General features: G+C 23.3%; 1 long non-coding RNA gene and 1 pseudogene across 1 annotated transcript; both read left to right on the top strand.

Moving 5' to 3' along the window:
• Window positions 1-6877: 6877 nt before the first annotated feature.
• On the top strand, window positions 6878-7951 carry LOC122713921. Its single transcript, XR_006346539.1, has 2 exons — window positions 6878-7029; window positions 7743-7951. It is a non-coding gene; the product is annotated as an uncharacterized LOC122713921 (long non-coding RNA).
• A 1614-nt stretch (window positions 7952-9565) lies between these two features.
• On the top strand, window positions 9566-10237 carry LOC122713871 (annotated as a pseudogene).
• Window positions 10238-11194: the final 957 nt, after the last annotated feature.

Here is an 11194-nt window from a genome sequence, read left to right as displayed (position 1 = left end):
TTGATAAAATAAGAAAATAAACCATTAAATTTAAAAAAACTAAAAATATTAAATTGTTATATTAAAAATATTAAATATCTGTCTCTAACGTACTGTAAAATAAAGAAACGCTACAACAACAATTGATAAAATTTTAAAGATTAATATTTTACAAATATTACAGCGAACATATTTCGTAGCGTACGGTTATTATTGAATATGTATCGATTATATGTAGTTGTTTTTCAAAGACGAGCGGAACGGAATTTATTGTTTTTCGAATAAAAACGTTATCGCTATATGAAGAAATTATTAAAATGTAAATAATTATAATATTATAAATATAAATATTGAATAAACGAAATATCGAAGGATAATGATTTTATAATATATAAATCGATGAATTGGAGGACCAACTATTGGTCGAGTACAATGATATATTAAAATAAAGAATGAAACAAGTTTATGAAAAGATAAAAAAAAAATAATGCTTTAACCGATAAATAAAGTTTTAATATATATATATTAAATTAATAAACGAATAAAATAAAAATTTAAAATCTTAGGATTTTCGTTTCTTTTGTTTTATTTTCGATTTACATATTTTTTCTTCTTGCGTTATATTTCAAGTATTAAGATATCTATTAAGATGAGATTAATATTTTTATTAAAATAAAAATTCATTTTAAATAGAAATTTAAAAAGGAACGAATAAAATTTAAAAAAAAATTTTATGAAATACATTTCTATAACATATAAATATATTTATAAAGTAAAGAGAATATAATAATGAAGAAATAACGATAAATAAAAAAGAAATATAAAAAAGTCGATTGCGTTTATTTCGTATATTTGTTTTCCCTTTGCCTGAAATAAAAAAATATAGAATGTTGATTCCTATAATATATATAATTAGATATATAGATAGATAATTAGATATGTAGATAGATAATAGTATATATGATATTAAAATTTAAAATTTTTCAAAAAATTAAATCTGCGATCTTAAGTATTACGGATTTTATTATTATATTATTATTTATTTTGATAGAGTAACTATCAAATAGGATATATTGCTTGAGAGATATATAAACAGCTTATTCGGAAAAATTTCTTATAAAAATTCTTTTTTATTATTACCGCTTTCAGATCTTTATTAAATCTTAATTAGAAGTGATGTTATTTAAAATATTATGTCATTTTTGAAAGTTTAATCAACACTTGTATATTTTTGACATATTTCAATCTAGTTCGGTTGATTCCTTTTTTTTATCGTGGAGGAAATTCTCATTGGACATCCCAGCCTTACCTGAAGGAGAAAAAATCAGGATATCGGTCTTTTAGTACCGGAATTTTACCGGTCAAAACCTTCATAATGACCTTCTGTGGTACCTCCAAAGAGAACTGGGCACTTTTAGCAAATACTTCTAGTTCCCCGAATATCGCTTATATCACTGGCAAATAGCATTATCGAATTATGCTTTTGGGTATAGCCACATCGGCACCGACACGGAACCGTGCTCTCTTGATCCGAAGTCCTCGCTGACACGACTGTGAAGCATCGCGAAACTTAAGCATCCGCAAGGTGACGCGATGACTTGATCAACTGTTGTTTATTGCATCGAAGCCAGGAAAGGGCCATCATTTCTCTGATTGTTATTTTTGAACCACCATCCCGAGTTAGAGCAATGGATTCCTCGCTGTTTTTTCATCATCTTCTTATGCGACATAAAATCTTCACAGTAGGCCACTACGCGCCAATTATTTCTCCCCACCAGCATGAACGGAACGATAATTGATGAAGAAAGATTTGTTTCTATCTGCTCGATTACGATACGGTGCTCTTCCGTGAATGCTTCACACTTGAGAAGTATGTCAAGTCATATCGTGGGAAGGAGGAGGGGCTGTGCACCGCTCCATGCCTCCCTTCCGATGCGATACAAGTAAGAACAGAAGCAAGCGATTAGCACATAATCATATGGAAAATGTAGTCGAGTCCGACATATCCATCAGGATCGACAGATAGTCCCGATACGCTGAGAGGAACAGTTGCGGATTTCACCAATATCGCCGCAGATCGCCGCCGCACCAAATTATACACATTGGCATAATATTTCCCCAAGAAATGCGAGGGTAACAGTCTGACCAATATTATCGCTGCAACTTGAAAGACCATATGGTACAATCTCGCGACTGGCGAGTCGGTGTTGAACCTGCTGAAGATTGTCGACTCTTCGACAACTCGCCATCAGATCGACCAATATGGTACACCGTGTAAGATTACGTTTCACACGATATCCAAGTAAAGGAAGGGAACATTTTTCTCAGATTCTACATATTTAAAAATTGCACAATTATTCTTCTTTACCCAAAGATAATACCAAAGATAATAATAAATCCAAAGACTTACAATAACGATTGAAAATGCATTTCAAAGAGGAATATTTCCTGTTTGCAATTATCTCAAAAAATCATATGCATCTCTTCTATGTTCGGAGATACAACGATTTAAATATTCCACGATCTTAAAAATTGCAAAATTACATCTTCTTTATTTGATGATAACAAATCAATCCAAAGACGTACAATAACAATAACAATAACAATAACAATAATATGAGCTCGATAAAGAGGAATGTTCCTCGGTTGCAATCACCACAGAAAATCGTTCAAATATTCCACAAAATAAAAAATTGCAAATTTACGTTTTTTTTTCTTAATATAATCCCTAAAACCATAGACGTAGAGAAAGGACTGAGAGCTTATTGCAAAATTAAAAAAATATTATTCCAAATTAATAATGTAAAGAATTAAATCTCGCTATTAAACAAAATATATTTAAAATAGAATATTATGATTAAAAATGTTTATATTAATATTTATAATTATAAAAATTATTATAAGATAAAATATATTTACATTTTTATAATTTTTAATTATAACATTTTAAAATCAAATCTAAAAAAAAATTAAAAACGAAACTATGTATATTGATATGGATTGAAACTTGTGAGATTTATATTTTTTTATATTTTATAATTCTATTATATAAAATATTATATAAAATATTGTTATTTTTATACTGTAAATTTATTAAAAAATATTGATAAGGAAAACGTTTAAATTATTTACTTTTTTAAACATTCAAATTAAAGATATAATACATAAGAAAACTAAAAATACTTCATAAAGATTAGTTAAAATATTTATTTATTTCATCGATTGCTTTCTATTTTTTATTTTTTTTCAATAAAAAAATTATTATTAATTAAAATTATTATTAATTATTATTAAAAAAAAATGATTGAATATTATATTTTCATATAGGTTATGATTATTGATGTTATGTATTATATATTCATAGTAATGTTTTAAAATTATATATTAAATGTATTTTCATTTTATATTTTATAATATATATTTTATTTTTTATTTATATTATTATATATAAATATGAATTACACAAAATATATACGAAGAAGTTATATTCGAAAATAAATAAACGTGACGACCAAATACAATATTAATAATTTAAATTAATGTTAACTTTTAAAATAACATAGGATATCAAATAGTTATAATTTAAAAATTAAACATGTCTGTTGACAATAATATTTTAACATAATTTGTTATATATATAATTTTAATAAATTAAATAACAAATATAAGTGACATGAATTTGTTTACCGAATAAAAAATACCGATATTAACACAGAATATATATGAAAATTTTTTATAATAATATGAATTAATTATTTTATCGAAAATCTTTAATTTTCTTTAATTTTCACCTTTATAAAAGAATGCATAACTTACTATATATATAAAATATATACACATATAAAATAAGATCAATCTTTAATTTTTTTTAATTAATTTAGATAATATGTTAGAACGAAATACTTCTATTAATTTAAATATATTATTATAATTCATTTTATATATAATTTATTTATTTACTTCTTATTAACTTGTTAATGAGAACTTTCTATATACAATTAGTCGCAGAATTTCATTCACTTTATACAAATTCAATTAAATTTGTGTTATCGAAATCAACAATAATTATGTTTTATATGAAATATTGTTTTATATGAAATAATAATATGAAATTATTTTTTTTTATTATGGAATATCATTTCAAAACAAAAAAACAAGAAAACCAATTTTTCAACTTTCAATATTATTTATCTTTCTTTATATAATTTCATTTAATAATGATTCAAGATAAAATTTTAAATTATATAATATTTAATTCTATCTGTATTATCGGAAATAGAAAATAATATATTTCCAGAAGAAACTAGAAATATCCAAAATAAAAAACATGAAAAAATGAGAGTTGATTTCACTCTCATACTCAAGATACTCAAAGAAATTTTTTGTTCAAAAATAAATTATTCTATATATAATATTTTAATATATTACTTTATATTTATTTAAGTTATCATTGAAATCAAATTTTACATAATAATTCAATTTCTTTCTCTGCTACAAAATAGCATAAAAAATTCTTATGATTATATCTTAAATTACAAGCAAAACCTCGATTAATTAAACTAATAGTAATGTCAATAGTCCAAGTGTAATATATAGTTACATATAGATCAATAATTTATTATGTTTAATGTGAAATATTACAAACAATATAATAAACAATTTTACTATACCCGTTATATATAATGGTTTTTTATTACATATATTATATTATTACATATATTTGTTTCAATCAATTATTTCAGCATTTTGATCTCTTTTATTCTGAATCGTCAAATTATTATTCAAATTGTTATTTCTACATTTCCTTTTTTTTTTTTTTTGAATGCTTCTAAATGCCTACGATGTTGTCAAAACATCGTAGGCATTTATTTTTATTTTGGTCATAGACTTATTCTCAATTCTTTTCTGTTAAATATCTTTACAATTACATATAGTTATTATATTTTCAAACTTCTATCTAATATCACATTGTCAATCCTTATAGACTTTGATATAGATACAATATATTAAATAGATACTATAGATATTAATATTCTATAAGGAAAAATCACATTCTATATCGAAATTTTTTCCGAAATTAAATGAAAAAATTCTGATAGAATTACAAATAAAAGAAAAAATATAAATTATTGCATTTCATGAAAAATATTGACTATATATTACCCATTCTTATATGTAAATTTTAATAATTTTTTAAATCGGTAATCCAATCTTCTTCTGAACTATTAAAGAATTTTACAAATTTCTTGAATTAAAATATATATCTTTTTTCAAACAATCATTAATATTATAAGAATATAATTGTTTTTAAGTATAAAAAATGGAAAACGATCAGCATGATATTTTCACATAGACTCGTCGAATTATTGCCTGAAAAATAGATAATGATAAAAATTATAGCTTTATTGAAAAAAATCATTAGGCATAGAATTCCATCAAAAAGACGGTTCCTAAGACAAACACGTGTTAAATCAAATTCTGCCTTGAAAGAAAATATATTCATCAAAACGGTAAGCCTTTCGATAGGAAAATCGCTGTTATGGCAAACGAATAATTGGAAATCATTCAGAGTTGTGTTTTCAGGTGTAACATTAAAAAACCCATTCGAAATGCGTCAAACTATAAGATAAAAAAATGAGGTTAATAACAATGTCAAAATTTGATCACAAAAATTCACGTTAAGGATATATTGAGTTATGAAATACTACTCGTTACAAGAGATTTCTTCTCGTTAAGAGATTTCTAGCTGGAACTCAAATAATGAATTAAGTCACTAAAATTCGATTATGATAAAAATTGAAACTTTTCGACAAGAAAATTGCTGTTACAACGAATTTGACATCGAAAATGAATAGATATTATCCAATTCGCACTGCTATTACAAATTGTGACACGAAAATTCGATTTTGACCAAAATTGTACATTTTCGTTTCGTAAAACGCTCTTATGGCGAATTCGGCATCGAAAACATTCAGAGATATGTTATCCAACACTAACTCTCTTAGTTGCCTCAAATTCTGCAACGAAAAATTGATTACGATAAGTTAAATAACTTTTTATCATGAAAATCCTCGTTTCGGTGAATTCTGCATTAATATATTGTTGAGAGTAACGTTTTTGGCCAATATTAGAATGACGATGAATTCTGCTGCGAAAATTCGATTTTGATAAACATTGTAACTCTTTGACAAGAAAAACGCTATTACGGCGATTTCTACATCCAAATCGTGCAGAGATACGTTGTCCAACACTATCTCTGACAGACATGTCAAATTCTGCAATGAAAAATTGATTTCGATAAGTTAAGTATGTTATGGATACGAAAATCCTAGTTTCGGCGAATTCTGCATATCGTTGAGAATGTCGTCTTTAAACTGATATTCAAATTTCGATTAATTCTGCAGTGAAAATTCCATTTTGTACAAAATTTCAACTTTTCGACAGGAAAAACCCAATGACGGCGATTTCTACATCGAAATTATTCAGAGATACGTTATCCAGCACTATCTCGCTCAGGTACGTTAAATTATGCAACGAAAAATTGATATCGATAAGTTATGTAGTTTTTCGGTACGAAAATTCCACTTTCGGTGAATTCTACTTCGAAAATTTGATCACAAAAATTCAATTCGTTGATAATGACATTTTTATACTGGTATTTAAATTTCGATTAATTCTGCAATGAAAATTCGATTTTGTACAAAATTGCAACTTTTCAACATGAAAAACTTTATTATGGCGATTTCTACAAAATCATTCAGAGATACGTTATCCACCACTATCTCGCTCAGATACATCAAATTATGCAACGAAAAATTCATATGGATAAGTTGAGTATGTTATGAGTACGAAAATCCTAGTTTTGGCGAATTATGCATTGACATATCGTTGAAAATGTCGTTTTTATTCTGATATTCGAGTTTCGAAGATTTCTGCAGTGAAAATTCGATCTTGTACAAAATTGCATCTTTTCGACACAAAAATCGCAATTACGACGATTTCTACATCGAAATCATTCAGAGATACATTATCCAGCACTATCTCGCTCAGGTATGTCAAATTATGCAACGAAAAATTGATATGGATAAGTTGAGTATGTTATGAGTACGAAAATCCTAGTTTCGGCGAGTTTTGCATTGACGTAACGTTGCTGCTGATTCATTGCTATGAATAATACGAAATAATGATTATAACCTATATGAAAATTGAAAATTTGACAGTGAAAAGAAATAAAAAAAGAAAATCGATGATTTGGAATAAAAAATATTTTAATATTAATAATTAAGTGCTTAGTGAAGTGTTTTAGTTTAGTTTTCTTTATTTGTTTAATTCGAAAGTGTGAAAGTGTAAATAATTTAATTTAACCATTTTTCTATGGAACATTTTATCCAATTTATATTATAAAATTAACAATTGTTTATATAATAGAATTTTAAAACGTGAATAAATATAAATCTCACATATAGTTTCTATCCATATTAATTTTAATAATTTCGTTATTTTGAAGATTATTCTTTTCAAAATTATACGATATAATCAGAAGAATTATAATAATGCAGAAATATTTAAATTCATAATAATTTTTGTGTTTAAATATATTGATACAAATATTCGTAATAAGAATAATAATAATAGTAATAATAGTAATAATAATAATAATAATAATAATAATAATAATGATCTATTTTAAATATATTTTGTTCCATAATAAGATTTAATTCTCTATATTACTAATTAAGAATAATATTATTTAATTACATTAGATTGAAATCGACAATGTGTAAATATTGGACAATGTGGAATTTATAATGGTCCAATCTCGTGTTGTAAAAACAAATATTGTGATGCGATGAGTATGTAAAGAATCTGGTGAAAGAAGAAAATTCATGGACCGAAGCATATGTAAACTTATTACGGGCACAACTGCTCAACAATTTTCTGTAGAAGATAAAGTCGAGGAAAAAAGTCCAAGGTAATATTGCGTGAATTTGTTCAATTGCCATTAATAAATGCCATAACAATTTGTAATGAAATGACAACACTCGTTTCATTTCATACAATTTTATTACAATACAATTGTAATAAGACATGCATTTTTAATAATTTTTTTTTATAGTTATACCATTTCTAATTGGTGGATTTGGAAATTGATTAATTCCATTAATATTAGAATCTCCAGATATAGCATTCCCATGAATAAATAATATTAGATTTTGATTACTTCCTCCTTCATTATTAATATTATTATTAAGAAATTTATTTTATCCAAGACCAGGAACAGGATGAACAGTTTACCCTCCTTTATCTGAATATTTATACCTCCTTCGGTAGATTTTGCAATTTTTTCACTTCATATATCAGGAATTTCATCAATTATAGGATCATTAAATTTAATAGTTACAATTATAATAATAAAAAATTTTTCATTAAATTTTGATCAAATTTCATTATTTCCTTGATCAGTTTTTATTACAGCAATTTTATTAATCATATCTTTACCAGTATTAGTAGGTGCTATTACAATATTATTATTTGATCGAAATTTTAATACTTCTTTTTTTGACCTAATAGGAGGAGGTGATCTAATTTTATATCAACATTTATTTTGATTTTTTGGTTATCCAGAAGTTTATATTTTAATTCTTCCAAGTTTTGGATTAATTTCTCAAATTGTTATAATTTGTTATAATTGTTATAATTGTTAAATGAAAGAGGAAAAAAAGAAATTTTTGAAAACTTAGGAATAATTTATGCAATATTAGAAATTGGATTTTTAGGTTTTATTGTTTGAGCTCATCATATATTTACTGTTGGATTAGATGTTGATGTACGAGCATATTTTACTTCAGCAACTATAATTATTGCTGTTCCAACAGGAATTAAAGTATTTAGATGATTAGCAACATATCATGGAGCAAAATTAAATTTAAATATTTCTGTTTTATGATCATTAGAATTTATTTTATTATTCACTATTGGTGGATTAACAGGAATTATATTATCTAACTCTTCAATTGATATTATTCTTCATGACATATATTATGTTGTTGGACATTTTCATTATGTTTTATCAATAGGAGCAGTTTTTGCAATTATCTCAAGATTTATTCATTGATATCCATTAATTACTGGATTACTAATAAATAATAAATGATTAAAAATTCAATTTATTATAATATTTATTAGTGTAAATTTAACATTTTTTCCTCAATATTTTTTAGGATTAATATCTATACCTCGACGATACTCAGATTATTCTGATTCATATTGTTGAAATTCAATTTCATCAATTGGATCAATAATTTCATTAAATAGAATAATTTTTCTTATTTTTATTATTTTAGAAAGACTAATCTCAAAACGAATAATATTATTTAAATTTAATCAATCTTCTTTAGAATGATTGAATTCATATCCACCATTAGAACACTCACATATTGAAATTCCAATATTGATTAAAAATTTAAATTTAAAATCAATCTTATTAAAATTTTAATATGGCAGAAAAGTGCATTGAATTTAAGTTTCAATAATAAAGTTTTAAACTTTTATTAAAATTAATAAATTTTAATTTATTAAAATTTCAACATGAATAATATTAATATTTCAAGAATCAAACTCATTTTATGCAGATAATTTAATTTCTTTTCATAATATAATTATAACTATCATTATTATAATCTCTACATTAACAATTTATATTATTATAGATTTATTTTTAAATAAATTTTCAAATTTATTTTTATTAAAAAATCATAATATTGAAATTATTTGAACAATTATCCCAATTTTTGTTCTTTTAATTATTTGTTTCCCATCACTAAAAATTTTTTGCAATTATCTTTAATTGATGAAATTGTAAATCCATTCTTTTCTATTAAATCAATTGGTCATGAATGATATTGATCATATGAATATCCTGAATTTAATAATATTGAATTTGATTCTTATATATTAAATTATAGAAATTTAAATCAATTTCGTTTATTAGAAACTGATAATCGTATAATTAGTCCAATAAGAATTCCCTTACGATTAATTACTTCATCAACAGATGTAATTCATTCATGAACTGTTCCATCGTTAGGAAAAAAAAAAGTTGATGCAGTACCAGGACGTATTAATCAATTAAATTTAATTAGAAAACGACCAGAAATTTTTTTTGGTCAATGCTCAGAAATTTGTGGAATAAATCATAGATTTATAAATCATACCAATTATAGTTGAATCAACCTCATTTAATTTTTTTTTAAATTGAGTAAATATAACAAACAAATATAAAAAATTAGTTAATTTTATATATAACATTAGTTTGTCAAACTAAAATAAATTTTATAAATTATTTTTTAAAATTTCATTAATCATATCTTTGTATATCTTTGTATAAATATCTGAAATTTAAGAGTTAATCTTTTAAATCAAATAGTATTTAAAATTACTTCTAATGAAATTTAATTCCACAAATAATACCTATAAATTGATTTATAATTTATTTTATATATTTAATTATTTTTAATTTATTTATTTTATTAATAAATTCATTTTTAATTAAACTTAATATAAAAAAAAATCTACTAAATACACATTAAAAAAATGAAACTGACAATGATAAATTTATTTGAAATATTTGATCCATCATTTAATCAATATTTATCTTTAAATTGAATATTTATATTTTTACCAATTTTTATCTTATCAAGAATTTTTTGATTAATTCAATCTCGAATTTTATTTGTTTTTAAATCTTTATTAAATTTTATATATAATGAATTTAAAATTATTTCAAAATCAAAATATCAATCAAATATTATTATTTTTATTAGAATAATAATTTATATTATAATATATTTAGTAAATATATTTAGATAAATATATAGTAAATATATTTAGATTAATCCCATATTTATTTACAATTACTAGTCATTTATTATTAAATATAATTTTGTCATTAACATTATGATTTAGATTTTTAATTTATTTAATTTATAAAAATTATTTAATATTTCTTAGACATTTAGTACCATTAAATTCACCAACTTTTTTAATAAATTTTATAGTAATTATTGAACTTATTAGATTAATTATTCGTCCATGAACTCTATCAATTTATTTATTATCAGGAAATTTAATTTCTGGTCATTTAATTTTAACTCTTTTAGGTATTTTTATTAGAAATTTTATTTTAATTATTCCTATTAATTTATTGATTCAAAAT

Source organism: Apis laboriosa, unplaced genomic scaffold, assembly GCF_014066325.1.
Source record: "Apis laboriosa isolate Shangri-la unplaced genomic scaffold, ASM1406632v1 scaffold26_cov146, whole genome shotgun sequence".
Taxonomy (NCBI): domain Eukaryota; kingdom Metazoa; phylum Arthropoda; class Insecta; order Hymenoptera; family Apidae; genus Apis; species Apis laboriosa.
Note: the sequence above shows the minus strand (reverse complement) of the source record. Positions and strands in the feature narration are given on the sequence as shown.